Consider the following 23600-nt stretch of genomic DNA (forward strand, 5'->3'; position numbering starts at 1 on the left):
TCTTACCAAATCTGCACACTTCTTAGCCATGAAGGAAATGGATACGATGGAGAGACTCACTCAACTATACATAAAAGAGGTTGTATCTCGTCATGGTGTGCCCTTATCGATCATCTCAGATCGCGATCCCCGTTTTGCTTCTAGATTTTGGCGTTCTTTGCAAGAAGCCTTGGGGACTTGTCTCGACATGAGCACTGCGCATCACCCATAGACCGACGGACAAAGCGAACGCACGATTCAGACTTTAGAAGACATGTTGTGTGCATGTGTCATTAATTTCGGAAAGGCTTGGGAAAGGCACCTGCCGCTAGCCGAATTCTCTTACAACAACAGTTATCATTCGAGTATTAATGCCGCACCTTTTAAAGCATTGTATGGCCGCAAATGCCGTTCTCCTATTTGTTGGGCCAAAGTAGGCGAAAAGCAAATCACCGGACCCGAGATAGTCCATGAAATAACTAAGAAGATTGTCCAAATTCAAGCGAGACTCAAGACGGCCCGTGATCACCAAAAGAGTTATACTGACCTTAAACGTAAAGACTTTGAATTCAACGTGGGTGACCGTCTAATGTTGAAAGTCGCATCTTGGAAAGGTATAATTCATTTTAGAAAACGTGGGAAGCTCAACCCGCGATACATTGGTCCTTTTGAAATCTTGGAGCGTGTTGGACCCGTTGCTTACCGTTTGGATCTTCCAACTCAATTGAGCTCCGTTCATCCTACCTTTCATGTATCGAATTTGAAGAAGTGTCTCGCTGAACTGGAACATGTCATACTATTGGAGGAACTTACAATTGATGACCAACTCCACTTCGTGGAAGAATCTGTTGAAATTATTGACCGTGAGGTCAAAACCTTGAAACACAACAAGATTCAGATCGTCCGAGTCCGATGGAATGCCAAACGAGGACCTGAGTTTACCTAGGAACGAGAGGATCAAATGATGCAGAAGTATCCTCACCTTTTCCCAGCTCCTCCATCTTCCCCAGCTTAAAATTTTGGGATGAAATTTTCTTTTACAGTAGGGTAATGTAACGACCATGGTTTTTCCAACTTTTATTAATAATATTTATTATTAATGCTTGCGCTTTAACAAATGTATTTTTATACATTTTACTTGTCACTGTATTTGACTTTCCAATGCCCGACTTGTCTTTGTGACACACATGCTTTTCACGAATAATATTTCGAATATTATTTACGTTCATGATTAATTATTATTAATCATTTTTAATTAACTAATGTTACTAGTTAATTACTTGGGCTTTTTATTTATTTGTTGGTTACTTGGACTTGGGCTTTTATTATATGGACTTGGAAGCCCACCCTACACACTTAATGGACTAGTAAGCCCATCTTTTAAGCTAATGAATCATTAAGAAAAAGCAAGGTTAATTAAGCTAATTAGGAGACAAATCTTACAAGCATGCTAGAACTCTATCCCATACATCAAACTTTAATACCATTTTAAGCTTACACCCTTCCCCCATGCATGAAAGTTGAAGCTTGACTTACCCCTTTGAGTCCTTAAAACCGTCGGCCAAGCTAGAAGAGGGAGGAGTTCATTTTCAAATTTTTTTTGTTACTTATTCACTAGTATTCCTTCATTTTACACACACTTCATTTTACACTTTCTTTTTCTCATCTGTTTTCTCTCAAACTTGTAAGTAACAAAGCTTTACTTTCTTTCTTTTTCTTCCACTAAAATCGACATCCATCATCATCATTTACTAGTTTGTAGTTTATTGTTGTTTGTTGTTGTTAAAGATCAAGTTCTATAACTTGTATCTTCATGTAATCTTGGTTACTTCCATCTTTTGTTTGATGAAGAACCAAGAACAAGAATCTAAACTTGTTAGTTTATGGTTCTACACTTAAATGTTATAAGATTTAAAGTTCATAAACTTTATAATCATACTTGTGTTCATGTTTTGTAGACTTAAATTCTTAAGATCCAAGCTTGACTTGAATCTTCTTAAGTATGAAACAAACATGAACATAATACTTGTAACTTTAGTTTATTTCTTTCTTTTGTAAGTACTTTAAAGTTGTGATGTTGTTACTTTGGTCAAGTATTACTACTTAAACTTGATCTCATATTTCTTGAAACTAAAAGTTAACTTTATAAGTTCAAGAACATGGAAGTATAACTTTCTAGTTATAACTTCATACACTTGTGTTGGATCTAAGTTTCTATAACTTGTGGTCTTCTAATTTTGTTGTAAACAAGAGCTTATAAGCTTATATACATTTTACAAGATAAAAATCTAAGTTTCATAACTTATGGTTTCATTAAAGTGAAGATCCAAGTTCTATAACTTAGGATCTAACTTAAGAACACTAGATCTAGACTTTCTAGTCTAGGATCTTTAAGATCTAACTAATATCTAAGTTCTACAACTTAAGATCTTGTTTATTTAGTTTACTTTCAAGTTTGTAGCTTAATATTACTATTAGAACTCATGTATGTGTCGGATCTAAGATCTTGATGTAACTTTGGTGCATCAAACTACTTACAACCCTTAATTGAGTTGTGCTACATATCTTAGACTTACACTAGTGTTATGATGGTCAAAACTTGGTTAAGATGATGCAAACACATCAACGAGTTGTACACTTGAAGCTATACGCATCAAGGATGAGAACCGTGATGAGCATCAAGCACCAAGAACCCACAGGAGCACCTTACCTACTGTTTTCTGGGTTAGATCAATAACCTGGGCTACTGGAAATGTTGATTTCCAGCTATTTTGGTTCGAGTAGATGATTTTATGTTTAGACCTCGTCTTAATCCGAGTTACGCTTTAGGATTTATGGCCATCCGAAAGTCACTACACCCTTTTAACGTTGTGCTGAAATTTCTGACCTACTCGCACTTAAACCATCGCCACGGTCAAACCAAGACGAGTTTTGTTCTGGAAATTGGTCAGCCTCTAGGGGACTCATATACGGAGTCATGGCTACTGGTCTCAACTTATTTCAGTTTGTATAGAGGTCGTGGCGACTGAACGAAATCAGCCTTTATTTCAAACTCTATTCTTGAATGAAACTTACTTTACACTTTTTGTTTGATGATGAATGATGATGATACTTAAGACCTAATTTACATACTTTTAAACCTTTGGGAACGATTTACTGAATTAGTAACTTTTGACTTAGGTTGAGTGAAATGTCCCGTTCATATTGATTATAAACGTTCCATATTAATTGATTTCGTTGCGAGGTTTTGACCTCTATATGAGACGTTTTTCAAAGACTGCATTCATTTTTAAAACAACCATAACCTTTATTTTATCGATAAAGTTTTAAAAAAGCATTACGTAGATTATCAAATAATGATAATCAAAAATATACCGTTTACACACGACCAATACGTAATGGTTTACAATAAGAATATATTACATCAAAAATAACTTTCTTGAATGCAGTTTTTACATAATATCATACAAGCATGGACTCCAAATCTTGTCCTTATTTTAGTATGCAACAGCGGAAGCTCTTAAAAATCACCTGAGAATAAACATGCTTAAAACGTCAACAAAAATGTTGGTGAGTTATAGGTTTAACCTATATATTATCAAATCATAATAATAGACCACAAGATTTCATATTTCAATATACATCCCATACATAGAGATAAAATTCATTCATATGGTGAACACCTGGTAACCGACATCAACAAGATACATATAAGAATATCCCCTATCATTCCGAGAAATCCTTCGGACATGATATAAACGAATTCGAAGTACTAAAGCATCCGGTACTTTGGATGGGGTTCGTTAGGCCCAATAGATCTATCTTTAGGATTCGCGTCAATTAGTAGATCGGTTTATTAATTCTTAGTTTACCAAGCAAAAAGAGGCATATTCGGCTTCGATCATTCACCCATATAATGTAGTTTCAATTACTTGTGTCTATTTCGTAAAACATTTATAAAACTCATGTATTCTCATCCCAAATTATTAGATTTTAAAAGTGGGACTATAACTCACTTTCACAGATTTTTACTTCGTCGGGAAGTAAGACTTGACCACTGGTCGATTCACGAACCTATAACAAATATGTACATATATATCAAAGTATGTTCAAAATATATTTACAACATTTTTAATACGTTTTAATGTTTTAAGTTTATTAAGTCAGATGTCCTCGTTAGTAACCTACAACTAGTTGTCCACAGTTAGATGTATAGAAATAAATTGATATATATTATCTTGAATCAATCCACGACCCAGTGTATACACGTCTCAGGCTAGATCACAACTCAAAGTATATATATTTTTGGAATCAACCTCAACCCTGTATAGCTAACTCCAACATTACTGCATATAGAGTGTCTATAATTGTTCCAAATAATATATATACATGGGTCGATATGATATGTCAAAACATTTTCATACGTGTCTATGGTATCTCAAGATTACATAATATATTAAAATACATGTATAATACAATATAAGTTAGCTAGGATATGATTTGTATAGAATTGTTACAATATTTCCCGTAGCTACAACAATCAAAAAATATCCAATCTTGTTTTACCCATAACTTCTTCGTTTTAAATCCGATTTGAGTGAATCAAATTGCTATGGTTTCATATTGAACTCTATTTTATGAATCTAAACAGAAAATGTATAGGTTTATAGTCGGAAATATAAGTTACAATTCATTTTTGTAAGAGGTAGTCATTTCAGTCGAAAGAACGACGTCTTGATGACCATTTTGAAAAATATACTTCCACTTTGAGTTTAACCATGATTTTTGGATATAGTTTCATGTTCATAAGAAAAATCATTTTTCCAGAAGAACAACTTTTAAATCAAAGTTTATCATAGTTTTTAATTCTCAAACCCAAAACAACCCGCGGTGTTACTACGACGGCGTATGTCCGATTTTACGGTATTTTTCGTGTTTCCAGGTTTTAAATTATTAAGTTAGCATATCATATAGATATAGAACATGTGTTTAGTTGATTTTATAAGTCAATTTAGAAGGATTAACTTTTGTTTGCGAACATGTTTAGAATTAACTAAACTATGTTCTAGTGATTACATGTTCAAATCTTCGAATAAGATAATTTTATATGTATGAATCGAATGATGTTATGAACATCATTACTACCTCAAGTTTAGTAGGTAAAACTACTAGAAGTGACAAGAAATGATCTAGCTTTAAAGGATCTTGGATGGCTTGAAAGTTCTTGAAGTAGAATCATGACACGAAAACAAGTTCAAGTAAGATTATCACTCGAATTAAGATAGTTATAGTTATAGGAATTTAATCAAAGTTTGTATATGAGTATTACCTTGATTTAGAATGATATCTTACTGTAAACAATAAGGATTTCTTGAGGTTGGATGATCACTTTACAAGATTGTAAGTGAGCTAGTAAACTTGGAAGTATTCTTGATTTTATGAAACTAGAACTTGTAGAATTTATGAAGAACATTTAGAACTTGAAGATGGAACTTGAGAGAGATCAATTAGATGAAGAAAATTGAAGAATGAAAGTGTTTGTAGGTGTTTTTGGTCGTTGGTATATGGATTAGATATAAAGGATATGTAATTTTGTTTTCATGTAAATAAGTCATGAATGATTACTAACATTTTTGTAATTTTATGAGATATTTCATGCTAGTTGCCAAATGATGGTTCCCACATATGTTAGGTGACTCACATGGGCTGCTAAGAGCTGATCATTGAAGTGTATATACCAATAGTACATACATCTAAAAGATGTGTATTGTACGAGTACGAATACGGGTGCATACGAGTAGAATTGTTGATGAAACTGAACGAGGATGTAATTGTAAGCATTTTTGTTAAGTAGAAGTATTTTGATAAGTGTCTTGAAGTCTTTCAAAAGTGTATAAATACATATTAAAACACTACATGTATATACATTTTAACTGAGTCGTTAAGTCATCGTTAGTCGTTACATGTAAGTGTTGTTTTGAAACCTTTAGGTTAACGATCATGTTAAATGTTGTTAACCCATTGTTTATTATATCTAAAGAGATGTTAAATTATTACATTATCATGATATTATGATATATTAATATATCTTAATATGATATATATACAATTAAATGTCGTTACAACGATAATCGTTACATATATGCCTCGTTTCGAAATCATTAAGTTAGTAGTCTTGTTTTACATATGTAGTTCATTGCTAACATACTTAATGATATACTTAATTATCATTTTATCATGTTAAACATAGTGTATCAATATCTTAATATGATTCATATGTAATTAGTAAGACGTTGATATAACGATAATCGTTATATATATCGTTTTCGAGTTTCTTAATTCAATAGGCTCATTTTAATGTATATAACTCATTGTTAAAATACCTAATGAGATACATACTTATCATAATATCATGTTAACTATATATATCTCCATATATATGTCATCATATAGTTTTTACAAGTGTTAACGTTCGTGAATCACCGGTCAACTTGGGTGGTCAATTGTCTACATGAAACCTATTTCAATTAATCAAGTCTTAAAAAGTTTGATTGCTTAACATGTTGGAAACACTTAATCATGTAAATATCAATTTCATTTAATATATATAAACATGGAAAAGTTCGGGTCACTACAGTACCTACCCGTTAAATAAATTTCGTCCCGAAATTTTAAGCAGTTGGAGGTGTTGACGTATCTTCTGGAAATAAGTGCGGGTATTTCTTCTTCATCTGATCTTCTCGTTCCCAGGTGAACTCGAGTCCTCTACGAGCATTCCATCGAACCTTAACAATTGGTATCTTTTTTTGTTTAAGTCTTTTAACCTCACAATCCATTATTTCGACGGGTTCTTCGATGAATTGAAGTTTTTCGTTGATTTGGATTTCGTCTAACGGAATAGTGAGATCTTATTTAGAAAAACATTTCTTAGTGTTATGTACAGCCGCGAGTTGTTGAGGTAACTCAAGTCGGTAAGCTACTGGTCCGACACGATCAATAAACTTGAATGGTCTAATATACCTTGGATTTAATTTCCCTCGTTTACCAAATCGAACAACGCCTTTCCAAGGTGCAAACTTAAGCATGACCATCTCTCCAATTTCAAATTCTATATCTTTTCTTTTAATGTCGGCGTAGCTCTTTTGTCGACTTTGGGCGGTTTTCAACCGTTGTTGAATTTGGATGATCTTCTCGGTAGTTTCTTATATTATCTCTGGACCCGTAATCTGTCTATCCCCCACTTCACTCCAACAAATTGGAGACCTGCACTTTCTACTGATAATGCTAAAAACGAACATATATTTCATAGCATTATTCATCAAGAAAGACAAGCTTTTAGTTGCAATTGTTCTATTTACAAGTGATATTCGTTTAAATAATAAAAGGTGAAGACAAAAGACAGATTCGATGAATTGAAGACGCAAAGGTCCAAAAAGCTCAAAAGTACAAAATACAATCAAAGAGGTTCCAATTATTGATAAGAAACATCTCTAAATTACAAGAGTACAAGATTCAAAACGCAAAGTACAAAATATAAAATTGTACGCAAGGACGTTCGAAAATCCGGAACCGGGACCAGAGTCAACTTTCAACGCTCGACGCAACGGACTAAAAATTACAAGTTAACTATGTATATAAATATAATATAATATATAATTAATTATATTAATTATATATATATTATATTTATAAAATAAATCGTCGGCAAACAAAGAGCCAAATGTGGGTGAGCTGTGAAAACGATCTCCGTGACTCGCGGAGTTTGAAGAAGAAAAGGGCCGCGAGTCGCGGAGCCCCAAAAACTGAAACTCCCTATAAAGCCCAACGAATTCTGATCAATTTTTGATCTAAAAAAAAATATCAATCTCTCTATCTATATACGTAATATTTATATTTATAATTTATATTTTAATTTTAATTTTAATTTTAATCCTAATAATAAGGGTATGTTAGCAAATGTTGTAAGGGTGTAAGTCGAAATTCTGTCCGTGTAACGCTACGCTATTTTTAATCATTGTAAGTTATGTTCAACCTTTTTACATTAATGTCTCGTAGCTAAGTTATTATTATGCTTATTTAATCCGAAGTAATCATGATGTTGGGCTAATTACTAAAATTGGGTAATTGGGCTTTGTACCATAATTGGGGTTTGGACAAAAGAACGACACTTGTGGAAATTAGACTATGGGCTATTAATGGGCTTTATATTTGTTTAACTAAATGATAGTTTGTTAATGTTAATATAAAGATTTACAATTGGGCGTCCCTATAAATTACCATATACACTCGATCGGACACGATGGGCGGGGTATTTATATGTACGAATAATCGTTCATTTAACCGGACACGGGAATGAATTAATAGCCACTAGAATAATTAAAACAGGGGTGAAATTATGTACAAGGACACTTGGTATAATTGATAACAAAATATTAAAACCTTGGGTTACACTCAGTCGACATCCTGGTGTAATTTGAAGGTATTTCGTATGCCCGAGAGACATATTAAATCAATGTGGCTAATATGTTATGATCCAAGTCGGGTCATACCCAATAACAAACTTACCGACACCTTAAACGTATTTAATATTGACGATTGGCTCGTTAAATAAATACGCGACACTTGAACTTTAGAAAATCGGTTTTCTAAAATATAATCACTTGAGATAAATTATTTGGATAATTTATATACATTATGAATTTAATTATTTATAGGTTTAAATAATTATATTGTGTTATATTTTGTAAATGGTTTATAAAATATGCAAGTAACTTACAAAATATTTGGCATTTTGTAACAAGCTTTTATAAAACAAAAATACAAGTTTTATAAAATAAAACTAAACCCACCCCACATGGTGGACGGTTTTGGGGAGTCTCCAAGGTCCTCCCATGCTTGTTTCCTTGTTACTTGTGTTGGCACAAGTTCATATATGCATGGGTCATTCAAATACCAAAGTATTCTTTGACTAAAGCCTAGAAAACAAGTGAAAAACACTCTCTTCTTCTTGATACAGCATTCTGGCCGAATTTTTTAGGTAAAAAGGAGTGTGATTGAGTTTGTTTGAAATCTTATCTTCAAGTGTCAACAAATCCTAACTATAGTATTAGGTGTTGGGCAAAGTTTGGGGTATTATCTCTTGAGGTTTCATGCTTTTGAAGCTTGAATTCTCATCATCTTTCTAGTTGCTGCTGTCCAGTTTTTCAAGTGAAAATAAAAGAGTATTGAGCTTGGTTAATTAGTTAGTTAAGTGTCTAAATTTTAACTAACTTAAAGGGTGGTGTTGGTGTATCAAAGGATTGGGTTTTACACACTTGTTCATCATCTTCATCATCACTTATTAACCTCCTAACTTGGAGAAGGTATATCCTCTTTACTAGCTCTTTTACTTTGTAAGCATATTTTCTAGACTTGATATGGTTTTGGAATTCATGTTTAAAAGGTTAAACTTGATATTAATTAGTTTATAAATATGCTTCCGCTTAATCTTGAAATCGGGTTTTGACATATATGTTCATGAAACTTGTTTATATGATGAATTCCAACAATGGTATCTAGAGCCGAGGTCATAGAAATATGCTTCTTGTATTTGGCTTGAAAACCCATTTAGATTACAATCTAGTATCATGCATGAAACTAGAATGTAAAATTTTTGGGTTTTGGGTGGGATATATTTTGGCCGAATTTTGGGGTTCCAAAAAGGGGTTTGGAACTTCAAGTTTGGTCATGTTTTGTTGTTAGTTGTTGTTCACAATCAAGCCTTGGCCTTGTGGTTGCATGTGTGTATGTTTGGTTGATTTATTCATTCTTATGGTTTGTAATATTTTTTCATTCATTTGGTTTGTAATAATCTTGTAATTTGGCAATGTAATTTATTTTATTTTGGTATGTAAAATAGATTAGGTTGTAATTTCTTTTTCCTAGAAAAAATGTATTAGGTTGTATATTTTTTGTAAAAAGAAATGAAGATTCAAGATGAATGAAGAACACAAGATGGAGCATATAGATGCAAGAGTTAGTGGGAGATTTGAAATCTCTTACTTTGTGTTTTAACCCTTACCGGTAACACTTGTTTTCGGCTAAACAAGTGTTCACCACTTTGGCTTGATTGTGAACATTGTTGTTATGCATGCTTGTATGATTATTGTGTTTGTATGTTTGGATGATACAAGTAAAATCACATGTTAACAACTTGCAGAATGACATTATAATTGGTTATATTAGAAACAACATAAGGACTTAATAAATGGTTATTAAGAACAACAAAAGGATAACATATAAAATGGTTTATACAAGTCTATTGGATATGAAACTTGACATGAAAAATGGATTTTCAAATGGACCACACACTAAATGCATGTTAGTGTATGGAAATTGTGTTTTCTTATACTAGAATAAAGAAAACTTTAAAAATCCCTTTAATACTAAAACAAGGCAAACAAGTTAAACGCCATCCTTTTGTGTGACACTTAGGAATATTAGGGAACTCATGATGGGATAAAGGTCACCTAACCATTATGAGCAAACTAATATGATTAAGGTAAATTTCGCATACAAGTGGGATAAAGGTCACCTAACCGCTTGTTTGTTAAATTTACAAGTTTACACAAGTAGGACGACTTGATTTGGGAATCATGAACTTAGGGTCACCGAAGCATGAGGAACAAATAGGCGTTGATGGGATAAATATGCCATGCAAAAGGATTGCATGATCCCATAATTTAGAAGTTGCAAAAGGATTGCAATTGTCATTATGACTACCTAGCTAAATCAAATAACGGGATAAAGGTCACCTAACCGAAATTTGATTTACCGTTGGATTCTAATATTTAATATGTCAATTAAAATATAAAAGGGTATTGTTTATTAAATTTAAAATCAATACTTAAATGAACTTTGTTAAATTTTGTAGATGGCCGCTAATAACATCAACAACACGCAAAATGCACCAATTAACTTACACAACCTATCATTAAGGTCTCTCCTCGAGAAAGACAAACTCAACCATACGAACTTTATGGATTGGTTCCGCAATCTTAGGATTGTCCTCAAACTCAAGGATAAGGCGTATGTGTTGGAGGACCCCATTCCCGATCAACCCGACGAGGATGATACGGAAGGCATGGCTTATTGGGATAAGTATTGCACCGATTCGGTGCAAGTCGCTTGCCTAATTCTTGGGACTATGATACCCGAACTCCAAAAGGATTTCGAGCATCATACTGCATACGACATGATCACGCAATTGAAGGAGATGTTCCTTCAACAAGCACGTGTCGAGCGCTTCGAGACCGTTCGAGCGCTTCATGCATGTCGTATGGACGACTCCCAATCCGTTTCATCTTATGTCCTTAAGATGAAAAGCCTCATTGATTGCGCAAACCGTCTTAATCTCAACATATCCAATGAGCTAGCCACGGATCTTATCCTAAACTCCTTGTCAAAGAGGTTTGACCAATTTGTAATTAATTACAATATGAATGGGATGGATAAGACCATTGGAAAACTTCATGGCATGCTTAGGACGGCGGAAACTAGCATGGGTAAGAGGGCTTCACCCGTGCTAATGATCAATGATGGTGGGTCCAAAGGTAACAACACCTCTAAGCCAAAGGCGGCTAAGAGGAAAGGACCCGCCCATCAAGGCAAGGGAAAGGGGAGGATGGTTACCCCAACCAAAAACAAGAACAAGAAGCAAAAGGTTGTCGGACAAGCAAACCCCAAGGAAGACCCGTGCTTCGGTTGCGGTGAAATGGGTCACTGGAAACGCAACTGCCCGGTCTACCTTAAGGAGTTGAAGGAAAAGAGGGATGCGGGGCAAACCTCAGGTAATATATATATGGTATATATAGAGCTTAGTATTACTTCTTCTAATACATGGGTATTAGATACTGGATGTGGAACTCACATTTGCAATTCTTTGCAGGGGTTCAAAAGAAGTAGCAAGCAAACGGGAACATCAAGTCTCTTTATGGGTAATGGAGCCAAAGTGCAAGTGAAGGCTCAAGGAGACTTTGTATTAAAGCTTCCAAGTGGTTTGGAACTTATTTTGAACAATGTTTTGTATGCACCGGATTTATGTCGAAACATTATTTCAGTTTCCCGTTTAAAACAATGTGGTTTTTATCTTAATTTTGTTAATGATGATATCCACGTTTATTTAGATAATGTATTCTATTTTAAGGCCTCGCCTTCAAATGGAATTTATGAATTGATTCATGATGACACATCATCTAGTAGCTCAATATACCATACTAGCACCAAGAAACTCAAAAGGGATTTGAGTGATTCCTACTTATGGCATTGTCGCCTTGGTCACATAAACAAGAATCGAATGCATACACTTCAAAAGAATGGCCTTTTGAAATCAAATGAACTAGACTCGTTTGATGTATGTGAATCTTATTTACAAGGCAAAATGACTAAAGCACCTTTCAAAGGGACCTACGAAAGGGCTAAGAACTTATTGGGATTAATACATTCGGATGTATGTGGACCCTTTAAGCCCATAACTAGGAATGGTGAAAGATACTTCGTTACTTTCATTGATGACTTCAGTCGTTTCGGATATGTCTACTTGTTAAGACATAAGGACGAAACTTTTGAAGCATTCAAAGAGTATCAAAACGAAGTACAAAATCAACTCAATAAGACAATCAAGGTACTCCGTACCGATAGAGGAGGTGAATACCTAAGCGATGCCTTCCAAGATCATCTTAGAAGTTGTGGGATTATCTCGCAACTTACTCCACCCGGGACACCACAGCTTAATGGTGTATCCGAAAGGAGGAACCGAACCCTAATGGATATGGTTCGATCAATGATGGCTAGAAGCTCGTTACCTCTGTCATTTTGGGGTTATTGTCTATGCTCCGCGGCTCGTATTTTAAATATGGCCCCAACCAAGAAAGTGGAACGAACTCCTCATGAGATGTGATTTGGAAAACCTCCATCTCTATCATACTTAAAGGTATGGGGATGTGAAGCTTATCCTAAGCGTTACGTCCCTAATAAGTTGAATGCTCGATCCACAAAGTGTATCTTCATAGGATATCCCAAGGATGATATGGGATATTATTTCTATGATCCATCCGAGCAAAATGTATTTGTTGCTCGAAAGGCTGAATTCCTTGAAACTAAGTTCCTAATGGAAGGAAATAGTGAAAGGAAGATAGATCTTGAAGAGGTTCAAGATCAAGTAGATGATACACAATTGGTTGACACTAGCACTCAACATGAAAATGTTGAGAGTGATCAAATGGATAATCAAAATACACAAGACGTTCGTAGATCTGGTAGGATTAGTAATCCTCCTGAGAGATATGGGTTTCTCATGGATGGTTGCTATGTGGTTGATTTGGATGAACCAACAAACTACCAAGATGCTTTATCAAGGATTGATAAGGATAAATGGCAGGAAGCCATGAACGCTGAGATGCAATCCATGTATGACAACCAAGTTTGTGAACTTGTTGAACAACCTACTGGCTCAAGGCTAGTTGATTATAAATGGATTTTCAAGATGAAAACCGACATACATGGAAACTTGGATACATATAAAGCTAGAATTGTAGCAAAAGGTTTCACTCAAACTCAAGGGGTTGACTATGATGAAACTTTTTCGCCTGTGGCAATGCTAAAGTCTATTAGGATATTACTTGCCATTGCTGCTCATTATGATTATGAAATATGGCAAATGGATGTCAAGACCGCTTTCCTAAACGGACATCTTGAGGAAGATGTCTACATGGTTCAGCCTGAAGGTTTTGTTGATCCGAAATATCCTAAGAAGGTATGCAAGTTAAAGAAGTCAATCTACGGATTGAAACAAGCATCTAGAATGTGGAATCATCGTTTTAATGAGGAGGCCAAGAAATTTGGCTTCATTAAAAATGGTGATGAAGCTTGTGTATACAAGAAAGCTAGTGGGAGCACTATCATGTTCCTTGTATTATATGTGGATGATATATTACTATTTGGAAATGGTGTTCCGGCAATGCAAGGAGTTAAAACTTGGTTAAGTAAATACTTCTCCATTAAGGATCTTGGAGAAGCACAATACGTTTTGGGGATTGGGATCTACAGGGATAGATCCAAGAAGCTGATAGGTTTGAATCAAAGTGCATACATTGAAAAGATCTTGAAAAGGTTCAAGATGGAGAACTCTAAAAAAGGTTTGGTACCTATTCAAAAGGGAACACTTCTCAGTTCATCTCAGTGTCCCACCACGAAAGATGAACAGGAGAGAATGAAGAAAGTCCCATATGCGTCTGCTATTGGGTCAATCATGTATGCAATGATATGCACTAGACCGGATGTGTCATGCGCTCTTAGCCTGACAAGTAGATACCAGAATAACCCAGGAAACAGTCATTGGATTGCTGTCAAAAGTATATTGAAATACCTTAGGAGTACTAAGGATATGTTTCTTATATACGGGTCTGGTGAGGAGGAACTCGCTGTAAAAGGTTACGTAGATGCAAGTTTCCAAACTGATCGAGATGATTCTCGATCACAATCCGGTTATGTCTTCACGTTAAATGGAGGTGCGGTCTCTTGGAAGAGTTCAAAACAGGATGTTGTTGCTTTATCCACTACAGAGTCGGAGTACATCGCCGCATCATTGGCAGCTCAGGAAGCTGCATGGATGAAGAAATTCATCGACGACTTAGGAGTAGTCCCTTCCATTCAGGACCCTCTTGAGATCTTTTGTGATAACGAGGGTGCGATTGCTCAAATCAAAGAACCTCGTGCTCACCAAAAGACCCGTCACATTGAGCGGAGATTCAACTACATAAGGGATGAAGTTGAAAAGGGAAAGATATGTATTCGCAAAGTTCACACAGATCTTAACATAGCGGATCCACTCACGAAGCTCTTACATGGATCAAAACATGCAGGACATGTTTGTGCTTTAGGGCTTCGATATTCTAGTGATTGGTCATGATCTGTTTTAAGTATTGTAACGGAACGAAATTGTTCAAACTCATTAATATAATTATGGCATTAATTTATTTTGAGTTATGTTCCTATTTTGCATATTTTATCCATGAATAAGTAATTATTCTAAATTCCGTAGTCGATCACATTTGTGGAAACAAGTGTGAGGTTTAGACTATTATGAACTTGGATTGGTATAAATTCACGGGATGAATATGGGGCAAGGTTGCAACCAAGGTTCATAGATATTTGTGGGATACAAATATTGGAAGACCCGCCCTCAAGATTTACTAAATAGAGCCTTTGTGGTTGATCGCATGTAATCTTGAGTAAAGGCGAATATCATTGTATCCTCTGACCTGAGATACATATTGGGTTCGGATATTTACCAAGTATTGTGCCTTGATTCTTTCCTTCGCTATTCTAAAATATGGTAGTTCATAAGGAAGAGCTTAGGTATAATGCAAGGTATATATTTAGGACGTGTGTAGTCAAGATGGAATTTGTCCCTCTTATTCGTTGAGAGTCAGATGTCTAAGGCCTGATAAAGTTAAATCTAGAAGAGAGTGATCACTCTGTGTCTCTTGGATTTAACATGACATCTAGGACAAAAGGATGTGATGAAAGATTCACCTATTCATATTTGAGATGGGAACTCGAAAGGGATGATGTTATTGAATGGCACAAAGTCATAACATATTGGGAGTGATGGACGGTTGTTAGGTGGTATCCATCACTTGCATTAATTTCTTATGTTTCTCGTGCAAGTGGGAGATTGAAGGTATTTCGTATGCCCGAGAGACATATTAAATCAATGTGGCTAATATGTTATGATCCAAGTCGGGTCATACCCAATAACAAACTTACCGACACCTTAAACGTATTTAATATTGACGATTGGCTCGTTAAATAAATACGCGACACTTGAACTTTAGAAAATCGGTTTTCTAAAATATAATCACTTGAGATAAATTATTTGGATAATTTATATACATTATGAATTTAATTATTTATAGGTTTAAATAATTATATTGTGTTATATTTTGTAAATGGTTTATAAAATATGCAAGTAACTTACAAAATATTTGGCATTTTGTAACAAGCTTTTATAAAACAAAAATACAAGTTTTATAAAATAAAACTAAACCCACCCCACATGGTGGACGGTTTTGGGGAGTCTCCAAGGTCCTCCTATGCTTGTTTCCTTGTTACTTGTGTTGGCACAAGTTCATATATGCATGGGTCATTCAAATACCAAAGTATTCTTTGACTAAAGCCTAGAAAACAAGTGAAAAACACTCTCTTCTTCTTGATACAGCATTCTGGCCGAATTTTTTAGGTAAAAAGGAGTGTGCTTGAGTTTGTTTGAAAGCTTATCTTCAAGTGTCAACAAATCCTAACTATAGTATTAGGTGTTGGGCAAAGTTTGGGGTATTATCTCTTGAGGTTTCATGCTTTTGAAGCTTGCATTCTCATCATCTTTCTAGTTGCTGTTTTCCAGTTTTTCAAGTGCAAATAAAAGAGTATTGAGCTTGGTTAATTAGTTAGTTAAGTGTCTAAATTTTAACTAACTTAAAGGGTGGTTTTGGTGTATCAAAGGATTGGGTTTTACACACTTGTTCATCATCTTCATCATCACTTATTAACCTCCTAACTTGGAGAAGGTATATCCTCTTTACTAGCTCTTTTACTTTGTAAGCATATTTTCTAGACTTGATATGGTTTTGGAATTCATGTTTAAAAGGTTAAACTTCATATTAATTAGTTTATAAATATGCTTCCGCTTAATCTTGAAATCGGGTTTTGACATATATGTTCATGAAACTTGTTTATATGATGAATTCCAACATAATTATTAAACAAAGTATTAAAATCTTGTTACAGTTTAAGTCCCCAATTAGTTGGAATATTTAACTTCGGGTATAAGGATAATTTGACGAGGACACTCGCACTTTATATTTATGACTGATGGATTGTTATGGACAAAAACCAGACGGACATATTAAATAATCCAGGACAAAGGACAATTAACCCATGGGCATAAAACTAAAATCAACACGTCAAACATCATGGTTACGGAAGTTTAAATAAGCATAATTCTTTTATTTCATATTTAATTTCCTTTATTTTATATTTAATTGCACTTCTAATTATCGCATTTTTATTATTGTATTTAATTGCACTTTTAATTATCGCATTTTTATTATTGTATTTAATTGCACTTTTAATTATCGTACTTTTTAATTATCGCAAGTTTATTTTATCGCACTTTTATTATTCGCAATTTCATTATCGTTATTTACTTTACGCTTTAAATTAAGTCTTTTATTTATTTAATATTTTACATTTTGTTTTAACTGCAACTAAAGTTTTTAAAATCGACAAACCGGTCATTAAACAGTAAAAACCCCCCTTTATAATAATAATATTACTTATATATACATTTGTATTTTTATAAAAGTAAACTAATATAGCGTTAAGCTTTGTTTAAAGATTTTCCCTGTGGAACGAACCGGACTTACTAAAAACTATACTACTGTACGATTAGGTACACTGCCTATAAGTATTGTAGCAAGGTTTAAGTATATCCATTCTCTAAATAAATAAATATCTTGTGTAAAATTGTATCGTATTTAATAGTATTTCCTGCTAAAAATTAATAGTATTTTATACCCCCTTAGCTTTAACTATCAAGTATTTTTGGCGCCGCTGCCGGGGAACAATCTAGCTTAAAAGCCGGAAGCGCAACGCTACATAAAAAAAAAAGATTTTTATTTTTAGTTTACTTTTATTAAAATTCACTTTTATAAAAATACGTTTTTAATTATTCGAAAATATAAAAAGAAAAACAAAAAAAATTTATATATTTTTAAGATTTTATTAAATATTTAAGTTTTATAAAGTTTCTTTATTTTTATTTTATAAAAATATAAGTTTTTATTATATAAATATTTTAGATTTTAAAACAGAAAAAAAAACGCATCAAATTTTAAACTGTACCTGAGTTGAAAATTGGAACCCCGCGACTCGCGGAGTTTGCAGCCTCGAATACCGCGACTCGCGGAGACACTCTGACACACGTGACAGAACCCTAATTTCGCATTAATTACAGATTTTATAATTATTATTATTAATAAACCCTAATTACTTAATTATTAATATAATTAGTTTAAGTTTTTAAATTAAATTGTATTTTAAATTTTAATTAGTTTTATTATATATAAAATTAATAGTTTTATTAAATAAATAATATAAAAATAATATTTTTATAAAAATTGTAATTTTTGCAACTTTTTGTTTATTTTTATATTTTGTCCCTTTTTAATCGTTTTAGCGTAATATTTGTATTTTTAGCTCATATTTAGTTTTAAACTTAGTTTTTGCCATAGTTATTTTTACTTCTAGATTTTTAGGCTTTGCCGTAGAATTCCTTAAGTGCTTTTTCTTTAGACTAAGATTTAGGTACTTTAGAATTTTGCTACACCTTTTTAAGTTTTAGTTTCTTTTTAAGTTATTTCCATTTGGGATATAGTTTTTCCTATAAGCCTTAATATTTTTAGACGCCTTTTACCTATGTATCAATTATCATTCCAATTAGTAATCTCAATTTGCGATTATAATTTTAAGTTAGTTGTAGTGATAAGGTTGGGTTAGTCAAGTGTTTTTAAGTTTTATAAGTTTCTTTTATTTTTCCGTCGCCTTTTATTTTTCTTTCTTATTTTTCTTTTTCGATCTTTTTCCGACGAACTCTTTTTCTTTCTTATTTCTCGCCATTCTAGTTTTTAGGACATAGATTTTTATTCTACTTCTTATCTAAATCTCTTAAAATTACGAAAATTTATTTTAAGTGGTTAAATTGATAGACATCAAAATTTTCTGGTTCGTAGTAATAGTTGGATTTGTACGTGGACCGGGTTATTGGAGCCAAACAGTCCTCAATTATATTGAGACCAAACGAATCCTGCCCCTCTGCTGCATCTTTTGGCTATTCGAAACGTGGGCAAAATCAGAAAAGTCTATTGATTGGATAACTTATTATAATTTTTCTTTCCTTTTAAAAACTATTAGGATATTCAGTGAATGCACCGAGCAAGACGTTCACCACCTTTTGTACGTTCACCACCTGTAACTAGATCAAGACATTTAGCAAATATTACCGCCGTTGATTTTTCTTTAGAATCGTCATCCAGTCGACCAAGTACTCCAGTTCAAATTTCCGATAATCCATTTTTTGAACCCGACCTCACAATTGAGAATCCGGAGAATATTCAGGAACGATTCATAGATCCTGAACCACTAAATTTTCATCCGGAACCACCAATCATTCAAACAAGGATTGTTGAGGAACGAACCATTAAATCAGAATCCTCTAGTGATTCCGATTCAACAAATTCAATTATGGAGAATCTGGAACCTTTAAGTATGGAAGACCGAATGAGAGCTAAACGCACTGGCCAAGGTCACGCAATTACTCATCCAGACATTAATGCGCCAGATTATGAAATCAAAGGACAAATTCTACACATGGTGACTAATCAATGCCAATTTAGTGGTGCGCCGAAGGAAGATCCAAATGAACATCTTCGTACCTTTAATAGGATCTGCACACTATTTAAAATCCGAGAAGTGGAGGATGAACAGATATATCTCATGTTATTTCCATGGACTTTAAAGGGAGAAGCCAAAGATTGGTTGGAATCGTTACCTGAAGGGGCGATTGATACATGGGATGTTTTAGTTGAAAAATTTCTTAAACAATTCTTTCCGGCATCTAAAGCTGTAAGACTTCAAGCAGAAATTGTTACGTTTACACAGAAGCCAAATGAAACTCTATATGAGGCGTGGACAAGATTTGGAAAGTTATTAAGAGGATGTCCGCAATATGGTTTAGACACCTGTCAAATAGTACAAATATTCTACCAAGGATGCGACATCACTACAAGGAAAGACATAGATATAGCAGCTGGTGGTTCTTTTATGAAGAAAACCGAAACTGATGCTTACAAAATTATTGATAACACTGCTTCCCACTCACATGAGTGGCACCAAGAAAAAGATATCGTTAGATCATCTAAAGCAGCTAGAGCCGATTCTAGCCATGACTTAGATTCCATTTCCGCAAAGATAGATGCTGTTGAGAGACGAATGGAAAAGATGACTAAAGATATTCACTCAATACGAATTAGTTGTGAGCAGTGTGGAGGACCACATTTGACAAAAGATTGTCTCAGTATTGAACTAACAATGGAACAAAGAGAGAACATTTCATACATAAACCAAAGGCCTGGAAATAATTATCAGAATAATTATCAACCGCCAAGACCTATTTACAATCAAAACCAGAACTATAACAGAAATATTCCATACAACAACCAACAAGGTCCTAGTAATCAACAAGTATCCAATAATAATTACAATCAGCAAAGACCTAATTTTCAAAACAAACCACCACAACAAACCGATGATAAAAAGCCGAATTTAGAAGATATGATGACGAAGCTAGTTGAAACTCAAACGCAGTTTTTCACATCTCAAAAACAGACCAATGAACAAAATGCTCAAGCATTTAGAAATCAACAAGCTTCTATTCAAAATCTGGAACAAGAAGTAAGTAACCTAGCAAGGTTAATAGGTGAAAGAAAATCGGGAAGTCTACCTGGTGATACAAATGCTAACCCCCGGAATGAAACAGCTAAAGCCATTACCACAAGAAGTGGTACAACACTTAAACCACCTGAAACACTTGTAACTTCTGATGAAGCTATTCCTACTCTACAAGAACCACAACCTGATCAAGATAAGGAAAAAGAACCGGTAGTTGAAAAGGTTAATGAAGATAACACAATTAAGGATAAACCTTATGTTAAACCATACCAACCACCACTTCCTTACCCGAGTAAAATGAAGAAAGAGAAACTTGAAGCCGAGCAATCCAAATTCTTGGATATGTTTAAACAGATAAATGTAAATCTTCCTTTCATTGATGTGATTTCAGGAATGCCTAGATATGCTAAATTCTTGAAAGATCTAATCTCAAATAGAAAGAAAATGGAAGAACGCTCGGCTGTTACCATGAATGCTAATTGTTCAGCAGTGCTGTTGAATAAGATACCAGAAAAATTATCTGATCCAGGAAGTTTCACAATTCCATGTTTTCTGGGTAGTCTTAGTTCAATAGAAGCATTGGCAGACTTAGGTGCTAGTATAAATTTAATGTCGTTTTCACTATACACTAAACTAGACCTTGGAGAATTGAAACCAACAAGAATAAGCATACAACTAGCCGATCGATCAATAAAATATCCTAGAGGGATAATGGAAAACATGCTAGTTAAAGTTGGTACTTTAGTATTTCCAGTAGATTTTGTTGTTCTGGACATGGAAGAAGATTCTCAAGTTCCTCTCATATTAGGAAGACCATTCTTAAACACGGCTAAAGCAATGATAGACGTGTTCGGTAAGAAATTGACCCTAAGTATAGAGGACGAGAGTGTTACCTTTTCAGTTGATAGAGCAATGCAACAACCACAATATGCAGATGATACATGTTATTATATTCAAACTATAGATGCACATGCAGAATTATTAGAAGAATTTCCAGAATTATAAGGAACAGGAGAATGTTCTTTAGGAGAAGGTAATGAACCAATTGATGAAGCTAAAATGTTAGCTACACTTATAGCTAATGGATATGAACCAACAACAGAAGAAATTCAAATGCTAAAAGAAGAAGACAGATATCGATATAAATCATCGATAGAAGAACCACCGAAATTAGAGTTAAAGCCACTTCCAAACCATTTGGAATACGCTTATTTACATGGTGAATCTGAATTACCTGTAATAATATCGTCTTCTCTTACTGAAAATGAGAAATCACAACTCATTTCTGTGTTGAAAGCTCATAAACCAGCCATTGCATGGAAGATTCATGATATTAAAGGAATAAGTCCTTCGTATTGCACACATAAAATCCTTATGGAAGAAGGTCATAAAATGTATGTGCAACGCCAACGAAGACTAAATCCTAATATGCAAGATGTAGTTAAGAAAGAGATTATTAAACTGCTAGATGCAGGTCTAATTTATCCAATCTCTGATAGTCAATGGGTAAGCCCAGTTCAATGCGTGCCTAAGAAGGGTGGCATGACTGTCATTACAAATGAGAAAAATGAGCTTATTCCTACTAGGACTGTAACAGGATGGCGTGTATGTATTGATTATAGAAAATTAAATGACGCCACCAAAAAAGATCACTTTCCCTTACCTTTCATTGATCAAATGTTGGAAAGATTAGCCGGAAATAGTTACTATTGTTTTCTAGATGGATTTTCCGGATATTTTCAAATTCCAATAGCACCCGAAGATCAAGAGAAAACCACATTCACGTGCCCTTATGGTACTTTTGCTTACAAACGCATGCCATTTGGACTTTGTAACGCCCCTGCAACCTTTCAAAGGTGTATGATGGTGATTTTTCACGACATGATAGAAGAATGCATGGAAGTTTTTATGGATGACTTTTCAGTCTTCGGTGATACATTTGAATCATGTCTAGTTAATCTGGAACGAATGCTTATTAGATGCGAACAATCAAATCCAGTTCTTAATTGGGAGAAATGCCATTTTATGGTTAAAGAAGGCATCGTTCTTGGTCATAAAATTTTAAAAGAAGGAATTGAAGTGGATAGAGCTAAAGTAGATGTAATTGCTAAACTTCCACATCCCACCAATGTTAGAGGAGTTAGGAGTTTTCTAGGGCATGCCGATTTTTACCGACGTTTCATAAAAGATTTTTCTAAAATTGCCACTCCTATGAATAAACTCCTAGAAAAGGATGCTCCATTCATCTTTTCAGATGAGTGTATCAAATCTTTTAATATTCTTAAAGAGAAACTCACTAATGCGCCGATCATGATAACACCAAATTGGAATCTACCATTTGAACTAATGTGCGATGCAAGTGATTTTGGAATGGGAGCCGTTTTAGGACAAAGGATTGAAAAACGATTTCAACCTATATATTATGCTAGTAAGACGTTACAAGGAGCACAAACGAACTATACAACTACTGAAAAAGAACTCCTTGCTATTGTCTTTGCTTTTGACAAATTTCGATCATATCTCGTTCTAGCAAAAACGGTGGTCTATACCGACCATTCTGCTCTTAGATACCTATTTTCAAAACAAGATGTTAAACCAAGATTAATCTGTTGGATCTTACTCTTACAAGAGTTTGATATTGAAATCCGAGATAAAAGAGGAGCAGAAAATCTCGCCGCTGATCATCTTTCTCGTCTTGAAAATCCCGAATTAGAAGTTCTAAATGAATCGGCCATACAAGACAACTTTCCTGATGAATATCTATTGAAGATAGATTATAAAGAAATTCCATGGTTTGCAGACTATGCAAACTACTTAGTTTGTGGATTCCTTGAAAAAGGATTATCGTACCAAAAACGAAAGAAATTCTTCAGTGATATAAAACACTATTTTTGGGAAGATCCACATCTGTTTAAAAGTTGTCCCGATGGAATAATACGCCGATGTGTATTTGGAGATGAAGCTAGTAAAATTTTAAACCATTGTCACACAGGACCAACAGGAGGGCATTATGGGCCTCAATTAACAGCAAGAAAAGTTTATGAAGCTGGATTCTATTGGCCTACAATTTACAAAGA

This window comes from Rutidosis leptorrhynchoides, chromosome 4, assembly GCF_046630445.1.
Source record: "Rutidosis leptorrhynchoides isolate AG116_Rl617_1_P2 chromosome 4, CSIRO_AGI_Rlap_v1, whole genome shotgun sequence".
NCBI lineage: Eukaryota > Viridiplantae > Streptophyta > Magnoliopsida > Asterales > Asteraceae > Rutidosis > Rutidosis leptorrhynchoides.